The sequence below is a fragment of the Triticum urartu genome, chromosome 1 (assembly GCF_003073215.2).
Source record: "Triticum urartu cultivar G1812 chromosome 1, Tu2.1, whole genome shotgun sequence".
NCBI classification, from domain to species: domain Eukaryota; kingdom Viridiplantae; phylum Streptophyta; class Magnoliopsida; order Poales; family Poaceae; genus Triticum; species Triticum urartu.
This window is the reverse complement of record NC_053022.1, coordinates 428,206,371-428,215,128: the sequence shown is the minus strand read 5'-3', so window position 1 is coordinate 428,215,128 and position 8,758 is coordinate 428,206,371.

The window sequence follows — 8,758 nt, the reverse complement described above, 5'->3', positions numbered from 1 at the left end:
CACCGAAAAGGTTTCGGGGGTCATCGGATAAATACTGGAGTACCAGGGAGTTACCGGACCCCCCCCCGGGGGGGGTCAATGGGCCTTCATGGGCCTTAGTGGAAATAGAGGGCAGCAAGGGAGCTGTGGGGCGCGCCCCCTAGGCCCAATCCGTATTGGTTTAGGGCTTGGGGGGCTGGCCCCCTCTTTCCTTCTCCCCTCCTCCTCTTTCCTTCCCCCCTAGTTTGACTAGGAAAGGGGGAACCTACTCCTAGCAGGAGTAGGATTCCCCCCTTGGGGCGCACCCTATGAGGCCGCCGGCACCCTCCCCTTGCTCCTTTATATACGGGGGCAGGGGGCACCTTAGAACACACAAGTTGATTGTTTAGCCGTGTGCGATGCCCCCCTCCACAGATTTCCACCTCAGTCATATCGTGGTAGTGCTTAGGCGAAGCCCTACGTCGGTAACTTCATCATCACCGTCATCACACCGTCGTGCTGACGAAACTCTCCCTCGGCCTCAACTGGATCAAGAGTACGAGGGACGTCACCGAGCTAAACGTGTGTAGATCACGGAGGTGCCGTGCGTTCGGTACTTGATTGGTTGGATCGCGGAGACGTTCGACTACATCAACCGTGTTTCATAACGCTTCCGCTTACGGTCTACGAGGGTACGTGGACAACACTCTTCCCTCTCGTTGCTATGCATCACCTAGATGGATCTTGCGTGTGCGTAGGATTTTTTTTGAAATTACTGCGTTCTCCAACAGAACGGTGGAAGGTTGCATGGCAATATATCTCAGAATGGCTATGGAAATGTCATAATAGGTAGGTATGGTGGCTGTTTTGAGGAGGGTAAATGATGGGTTTATGGTACTGGCGAAAGTTGCGCGGTACTAGAGAGGCTAGCAATGGTGGAAGGGTGTGAGTGTGTATAATCCATGGACTCAACATTAGTCATAAAGAACTCACATACTTATTGCAAAAATCTACAAGTCATCAAAAACCAAGCACTAGGCGCATGCTCCTAGGGGGATAGATTGGTAGGAAAAGACCATCGCTCTTCCCCGACCGCCACTCATAAGGTAGACAATCAAATAAATACCTCATGCTTCAAATTTGTTACACAACAGTTACCATACGTGCATGCTACGGGACTTGCAAACCTCAACACAAGTATTTCTCAAATTCACAATTAATTTACTAGCATGACTCTAATATCACCGTCCTCATGTCTCAAAACAATCATCAAGAATCAAACTTCTCATAGTATTTGAAAGGGCATTTCCCTACTTTATGTTTTGGATGATGATGACAACCCTTTGTGGTCTAATCGTATGCTATATGTTTCAGGTTCTCAATGCTTAGTCTTACATCGGATTGCTATTGCCTCTCGAAGGAAAAGATCGAAGACGTGTCCTCTACGCTTTTATTTTCTTTGGTCGTAGAGTACCCATACTATCAAGAGGGAATCCTCATTAGGAAGCTCTGGGGGAATCAGTTCACGTACACTTTCCTCACCCCTTCCTTGTCTTCCTCAGTTGTGAGAGAGAGAGTTCCCCCTGTCTTTCCCTCTTGTTTCTGCTCTTCCCAACGGTTGTACCGCTCCCTGGAGCAGTTGTACCGCTGGACCTTGACGCTCTCCAGCTTTGACCGAGCGGTTGTACCGCTGCCTCCGGGCGGTGGTACCGCCACCTTGCTCAACAAAGGCTAGGATGGTGGTTCCGGCCATGCACCGCTCAAGTACCGCTCAAGGCTCTGTTCTGATGCGGTTCTCGGGCGGTGGTGGCCCGGTTGATCCGGTCGATCCTCGTTGACCGGTACCACCGGTGGTCTGAGAGGTTCTTCCACTCAGAACTTCGCCGTCCAAGAGCTCAGAGCCATGCGGTTGTTCCGGTCTTGCACCGCTCAAGTACCAGTCTCGTCTCTGTTTCGAGGCGGTAGTTGTGCAGTGGCTGGGCGGTTGGTACGGTCATTCTCTTAACCGGTACCACCGCCTAGTGGACCGGTTGTACCGCCTGGTAGGGTTCTGCAGCTACACCGTGAGTCCCGGTTGTACCGGGACAAGGACCGGTTGTACCGCTGCGGGGCTGAAAGCGCAGCAACGGCTGGATTTTTAGGGTTGGTATTTAAGAGAGCTTCTCCCACCTACCACACTCACCTTTGACCTCTCTCACTCCACCATTAATGCACTTCAAGCTCTCTTGCCCGATCTCTCTCTCTAGCCACTCAAACTTGTTGATTTGCTAGGGATTGAAGGAGGAGACCTAGATCTACACTTCCACCAAAGGATATTTGCTTCACCCATACTTTCTTGTGTGGATTTTGTTACTCTTGGGTGTTTGAGCACCCTAGACGGTTGAGGTCACCTCGGAGCCATATTCCATTGTGGTGAAGCTTCGTGGTTTTGTTGGGAGCCTCCAATTAAGTTGTGGAGAGAGCCCCAACCTTGTTTGTAAAGGTTCGGTCGCCGCCTTCAAGGGCACCAATAGTGGAATCACGGCATCTCGCATTGTGTGAGGGCGTGAGGAGAATACGGTGGCCCTAGTGGCTTCTTGGGGGGCATTGTGCCTCCACACCGCTCCAACAGAGACGTACTTCCTCTCAAAGGGAAGGAACTTCGGAAACACATCCTCGTCTCCACCGTCTCCACTCTTGGTTATCTCGTGCCCTTACTTGAGCAAGCTTATTTGTTTCATATCTCTTGCTTGCTTGTGTTCCTATCCTTGTTGCATCATATAGGTTGCTCACTTAGTTGCATATCTAGACAACCTACTTTGATGCAAAGTTTAAATTGTTAAAGAAAAGCTAAAAATTGTTAGTTGCCTATTCACCCCCCCTCTAGTCAAACATATCGATCCTTTCAGTATTCAATGCACTTTATATGGAAAATTTTATTATACCTATCTTGGATGCCCATCATATTAGGACTAGTTTTATAGCCAAAGCAAATTACCATGCTGTTCTAAAGGAATCTCAAAATAATATAAGTGAAGCATGAGAGATCAATAATTTCTATAAAATAAAACCACCACCATGCTCTAAAAAGATATATGTGAAGCACTAGAGCAAAATTATCTAGCTCAAAAGATATAAGTGAAGCACATAGAGTATTCTAATAAATTCCGATTCATGCGTGTCTCTCCCAAGAGGTGTGTGTACAGCAAGCATGATTGTGGTAAACTAAAAATCAAAGACTCAAATCATACAAGACGCTCCAAGCAAAACACATATCATGTGGTGAATAAAAATATAGCCTCAAGTAAAGTTACCGATAGACGAAGACGAAAGAGGGGATGCCTTCCGGGGCATCCCCAAGCTTAGGCTTTTGGTTGTCCTTGAATTTTACCTTGGGGTGCCTTGGGCATACCCAATCTTAGGCTCTTGCCACTACTTATTCCAAAATCCATCAAATCTTTACTCAAAAAACTTGAAAACTTCACAACACAAAACTCAACAGAAAATCTCATGAGCTCCGTTAGTATAAGAAAATAAACCACCACTTTAAGGTACTGTAATGAATTCATTCTTAATTTATATTGGTGTTAAACCTACTGTATTCCAACTTCTCTATGGTTCATACCCCCCGATACTAGCCATAGATTCATCAAAATATGCAAACAACACACGAAAAACAGAATCTGTCAAAACAGAACAGTCTGTAGCAATCTGGATGTTTTGAATACTTCTGTAACTCCAAAAATTCTCAAAAATTAGGAAGACTAGGAAAATTTGTATATTTATCTACTGCAGTTGTAATTGGTATTTTATAGCTCTCTGGTAAAAGAGGAAAATTATTTTCGTAGTGCATACTTTCTGTTTTTATCAGCAAGATCAAACAACAATCACCCAAGGAGATCCCAAAGGCTTTACTTGGCACAAACACTAATTAAAACATGAAAAACACAATCATAAAAGTAGCATAATTGTGCTAACACTCAAAAACAGGAAGTAAAAAGCAAAAATAAATTTTATTCATTGGGCTGCCTCCCAACAAGCGATATAGTTTTACGCCCTTAGCTAGGCATAAGAATTCAACTCTCCCATGAAAGATAATAATTGTAGCACAAAGAGAGCATCATGAAACATGTGACAAACACATTTAAGTATAACATAATTCCTATGCATAGGAATTTTATAGGAAAACAAATTATCAAGACAAGAAATATCTAGCATACGCAAAGGAGAGGAATAAAACATTGACAATCTCAACATAACAAGAGGAAATTTAATAACATGAAAATTTCTACAACCATATTTTCCTCTCTCATAATAATTATATGTAGGATCATACTCAAATTCAACAATATAGCTATCATATAAAATTTTCTCTACATGATCTGTATGCATGCAAAGTTGACACTCTTCCAAAATAGTGGGATTATCATCAAATAAAGTCATGACCTCTCCAAGCCCACTTTTATCAAAAATTTCATAAGATTGAGCACTCTCCAAATATGTCGGATTATTTTTTAGCTAAAGCTGACACTCTTCCAAACCCACTTTCAATATTATAGCAAGCATATTCATCATGAGGTTTAAATAAATTTTTAAGATCACAAGAATCATCACCCCAATCATGATCATTGCAACAAGTAGTGGACATAGTAAAATTAGCATCCCCAAGCTTGGGGTTTTGCATAGTATTAACACAATTGACATTAATAGAATTTATAATAACATCATTGCAATCATGCTTTTCATTCAAGGAGCTATCATGAATCACTTTATAAATTTCTTTGTTTAACACTTCATCACAATTTTCAGATTCATAAATCTTAAGCAAAACTTCATAAAGATAATCTAGTGAACTCGATTCACTAGCAATGGGTTCATCATAATTGGATCTCTTGAAAAGATTAGCAAGTGGATGAGGCTCCACATCCATAGATTTAGCAAGCGAAGATGCAAGCAAATAGAAGGCACATGGCAACACAAGCAAACATAAGATCTGGCGAGAAAAAGGCAAACGAAAAAGAGGGGCGAATAAAAAGGCAAATTTTAGTGAAGTGGGGGAGAGGAAAACGCGAGGCAAATAGCAAATAATGTAATGCGAGGGAGAAGAGTTTATGATGGGTACTTGGTATGTCTTGACTTGGCGTAGATCTCCCCGGCAACGGTGCCAGAAATCCTTCTTGCTACCTCTTGAGCATGCGTTGGTTTTTCCTTGAAGAGGAAAGGGTGACGCAACAAAGTAGTGTAAGTATTTCCCTCAGTTTTTGAGAACCAAGGTATCAATCCAGTAGGAGACAACACACAAGTCACCTAGTACATGCACAAACAATCAAGAACCTTGCAACCAACGCGATAAAGGGGTTGTCAATCCCTTCACGGTCACTCGCAAAAGTGAGATCTGATAAAGATAGTAAGATAAATATTTTAGGTATTTTAGTTGTATAGATTGGAAAGTAAAGATTGCAAAATAGTAAACGAGATGCGATGTAAATAAAAGAGATGCAATATAATAAGAAAGAGACCTGGGGACCATAGGTTTCACTAGTGGCTTCTCCCAAGATAGCATATATTATGGTGGGTGAACAAATTACTGCCGAGCAATTGATAGAAAAGCGCATAGTTATGAAGATATCTAAGGCAATGATCATGAATATAGGCATCACGTCCGTGTCAAGTAGACCGAAATGATTCTGCATTTACTACTATTACTCCACACATCGACCGCTATCCAGCATGCATCTAGAGTATTAAGTTCATAAGAATAGAGTAGCGCTTTAAGCAAGATGACATGATGTAGAGGGATAAACTCAAGCAGTATGATATAAACCCCATCTTTTTATCCTTAATGGAAACAATACAATATGTGCCTTGCTGCCCCTACTGTCACTGGGAAATGACACCGCAAGATTGAACCCAAAGCTAAGCACTTCTCCCATTGCAAGAAAGATCAACCTAGTAGGCCAAACTAAACCGATAATTCGAAGAGACTTGAAAAGATATCAAATCATGTATATAATAATTCGGAGAAGAACCAAATAATATTCATAGATAATCAAGTTCATCGGATCTCAGCAAACACACCGCAAAAGAGTATTACATCGAATAGATCTCCAAGAACATCGAGGAGAACTTTGTATTGAAGATCAAAGAGAGAGAAGAAGCCATCTAGCTAATAACTATGGACCCAAAGGTCCGTGGTAAACTACTCACGCTTCATCAGAGAGGCTATGGTGTTGATGTAGAAGCCCTCCGTGATCGATTCCCCCTACGACAGATCGCGAGAAAAGGCCCCAAGATGGGATCTCATGGGTACAGAAGGTTGCGGCGGTGGAAAAGTGGTTTCGTGGCTCCCCCTGATGTTTCTAGGGTATAAGAGTATATATAGGCGAAGAAGTACGTCGGTGGAGCTACATGGGGCCCACGAGGGTGGGGGCGTGCCTACCCCCCTGGGCGCGCCCTCCTGCCTCATGGCCGCCTCGTGGAGTTCCAGACGTCAACTCCAAGTCTTCTGGATTGCTTTCGGTCCAAGAAAGATCATCACGTAGGTTTCATTCCGTTTGGTATTACTTTTCTGCGAAACTCTAAAATAGGCAAAAAAACAGAAACTAGCATTGGGCCTCCGGTTAATAGGTTAGTCCCAAAAATAATATAAAAGAGCATATTAAAGCCCATTAAACATACAAAACAGATAATATAATAGCATGGAACAATAAAAAATTATAGATACGTTGGAGACGTATCAGTGAGCAAGGCATATCCTTGACTGCCAAATACACTCTGCAAAAGAAATGGCTTACCAGCCGCTATATGTTTGGCCTGCCGGATTTCCTCCCGAGCCGCCCGAGACTCGGTCCGAGCCTCCTTGGCCTCATTGAGGGCTTTGGTGAGTTCGGCCGCTTGGGCCGTAGTCTTCTCCTCCAAAGTCTCGCATTTGCTGATGGCGTCTTTCAGCTCCTGCTCAACTTCGGCCGCCCTCTCTTCGTGCTGGCGGTGGGCGACCTGTTCGGTCTTCAATTCCGCAGCTGCTTTATCAGCGACTGCTTTGCTCGCTCTCACCTCCTCCTTGGCCTGGGCAAGGGCTCTTTTGAGGGTTTCGACCTCGGCCACGCTACCTGCAATCATAATCATAAGCAGCGCATGAGCTTAAACTCTGAATTTGCATATCACTTCAGGCATGTAAGAAGATCTTTTAACATACCTTGCGCCTTATCGAACCGCTTGTTAATACAGTCTATATCATTGTCGGCCAGCTTCAGCATCCGCTTGAGCTCGAAAACTTCAGCGTCCTGGGCGGTCGCCGCCAACAGGGAAGCCTGTTTATCCAATAGACAAGTACATCATCTCCTGTGATTATTACTTGATCCTCAAAACCGAACAGAGTCTCAGGGGCTACTATCTAATATACATGCATATTTCCTTCATATAAAAAAGCGTTTAAGAGTATTACGTCGCATACCTCGAAGCCTGTTAGCAGGCTGGTGAAGGCTTCGTTCAGCCTGCTCTTTGCGGACTGAACCTTCTCAATCACCACACCCATCAGGGTACGGTGCTCCTCCATGATGGCGACACATTGTAGTGCCTCCATCAGAGTATTCGGCGCCTCCAGATTGGTGGAGGTCACCGTCGGAGCCGACGCTCCCCCTCCTTCGAAGGGGGTTGCTCACTCGATTATGGAGCCGCATGGGTCTCCGAGATAGTGTTCTGCTGGGGGCTGGACTGGTCAGGGCCCCTGCCGTCGGTCTCCATGGGGGTTGCACCCCCCATGTTCTCGACAGCCGAGGCCTAACCTTCGGGTGCCGTAGTGGCAGCCTCGATCCCCCTTCCGCGGCCTGGAGAAGTCCTTTGGGACAACACCTCGGTGTCATCCGTGGCGGTAGGCGGAGAAGCTCGCGGAGGCGTCTCGCTCTCCACCATCTCTGGTGCCAAAGAGTTCTCCTCAGATAGCGATGGTTAGGGGAGGTCACGAGCAGGGCTGAAATATGCACACACAACATAACACGTTATATTAAAAGCATAGAAGGCCGAATACTTGTAATGAATCCTTTGGTACTTACGATTCGGCCAGGGGCTTCGTCCTGGGGCGCCTCTTGGGGATGTGTTCGGCCTCCGAGTCTGAACCATCCGAGAGGGTTATCTTCCCCCTCTTGGACACCCCCTCCTCTGGGTCTGTGGAGGCTGCCCTTTTCTTTTTTCTGCCCTTGAGGGGAGAGTCACTTTTGCCTCCTCCTCCTCCTCTTGTTCTTCATCTCCCTTGTGGGAGGAGGGGATTTCGGTTTCTCCGGACACCGTGTCCGAAGTACCCTTACGGCGGGGGCCGCCCTTGGCCTCCTTGCTCTTCTTCTTGGCCTTCTTCTCCGGTGCCTGATAGGGCAGCGGGACCAGCATCTTTGTTAGCTGGGGAGTGGGCGGATCTTCGGGCAGCAAAGCCGGACACTTGATCCGCTCTGCCTTCATTATCCAGCCATGTACAAAGGACGGAAAACCCCCAGTCCAGACCCTTGTTGGTCCACGACGCGAGCCGCATAGGGGGTCCGGATCTAAACTCAGGAGTGGCCGCCCACCTGGCACCGCGGGGTTCGGTGATGTAGAACCACTCCTGATGCCACACCTTGACGGTCTCCATGAAAGCCCCTTTAGGCCACGTGATGTTGGGGAGCTTGCTCACCATGGCACCGTCGCAATCCGCGTGCTGCCCGTCGACCACCTTCGGCTTCACGTTGAAGACCTTGAGCCAAAGGCCAGAGTGTGGGGGGATGCGAAGAAGCGCCTCGCACACGACGATAAACGCCGAGATGTGGAGGAAGGAATTTGGTGCTAGATCATG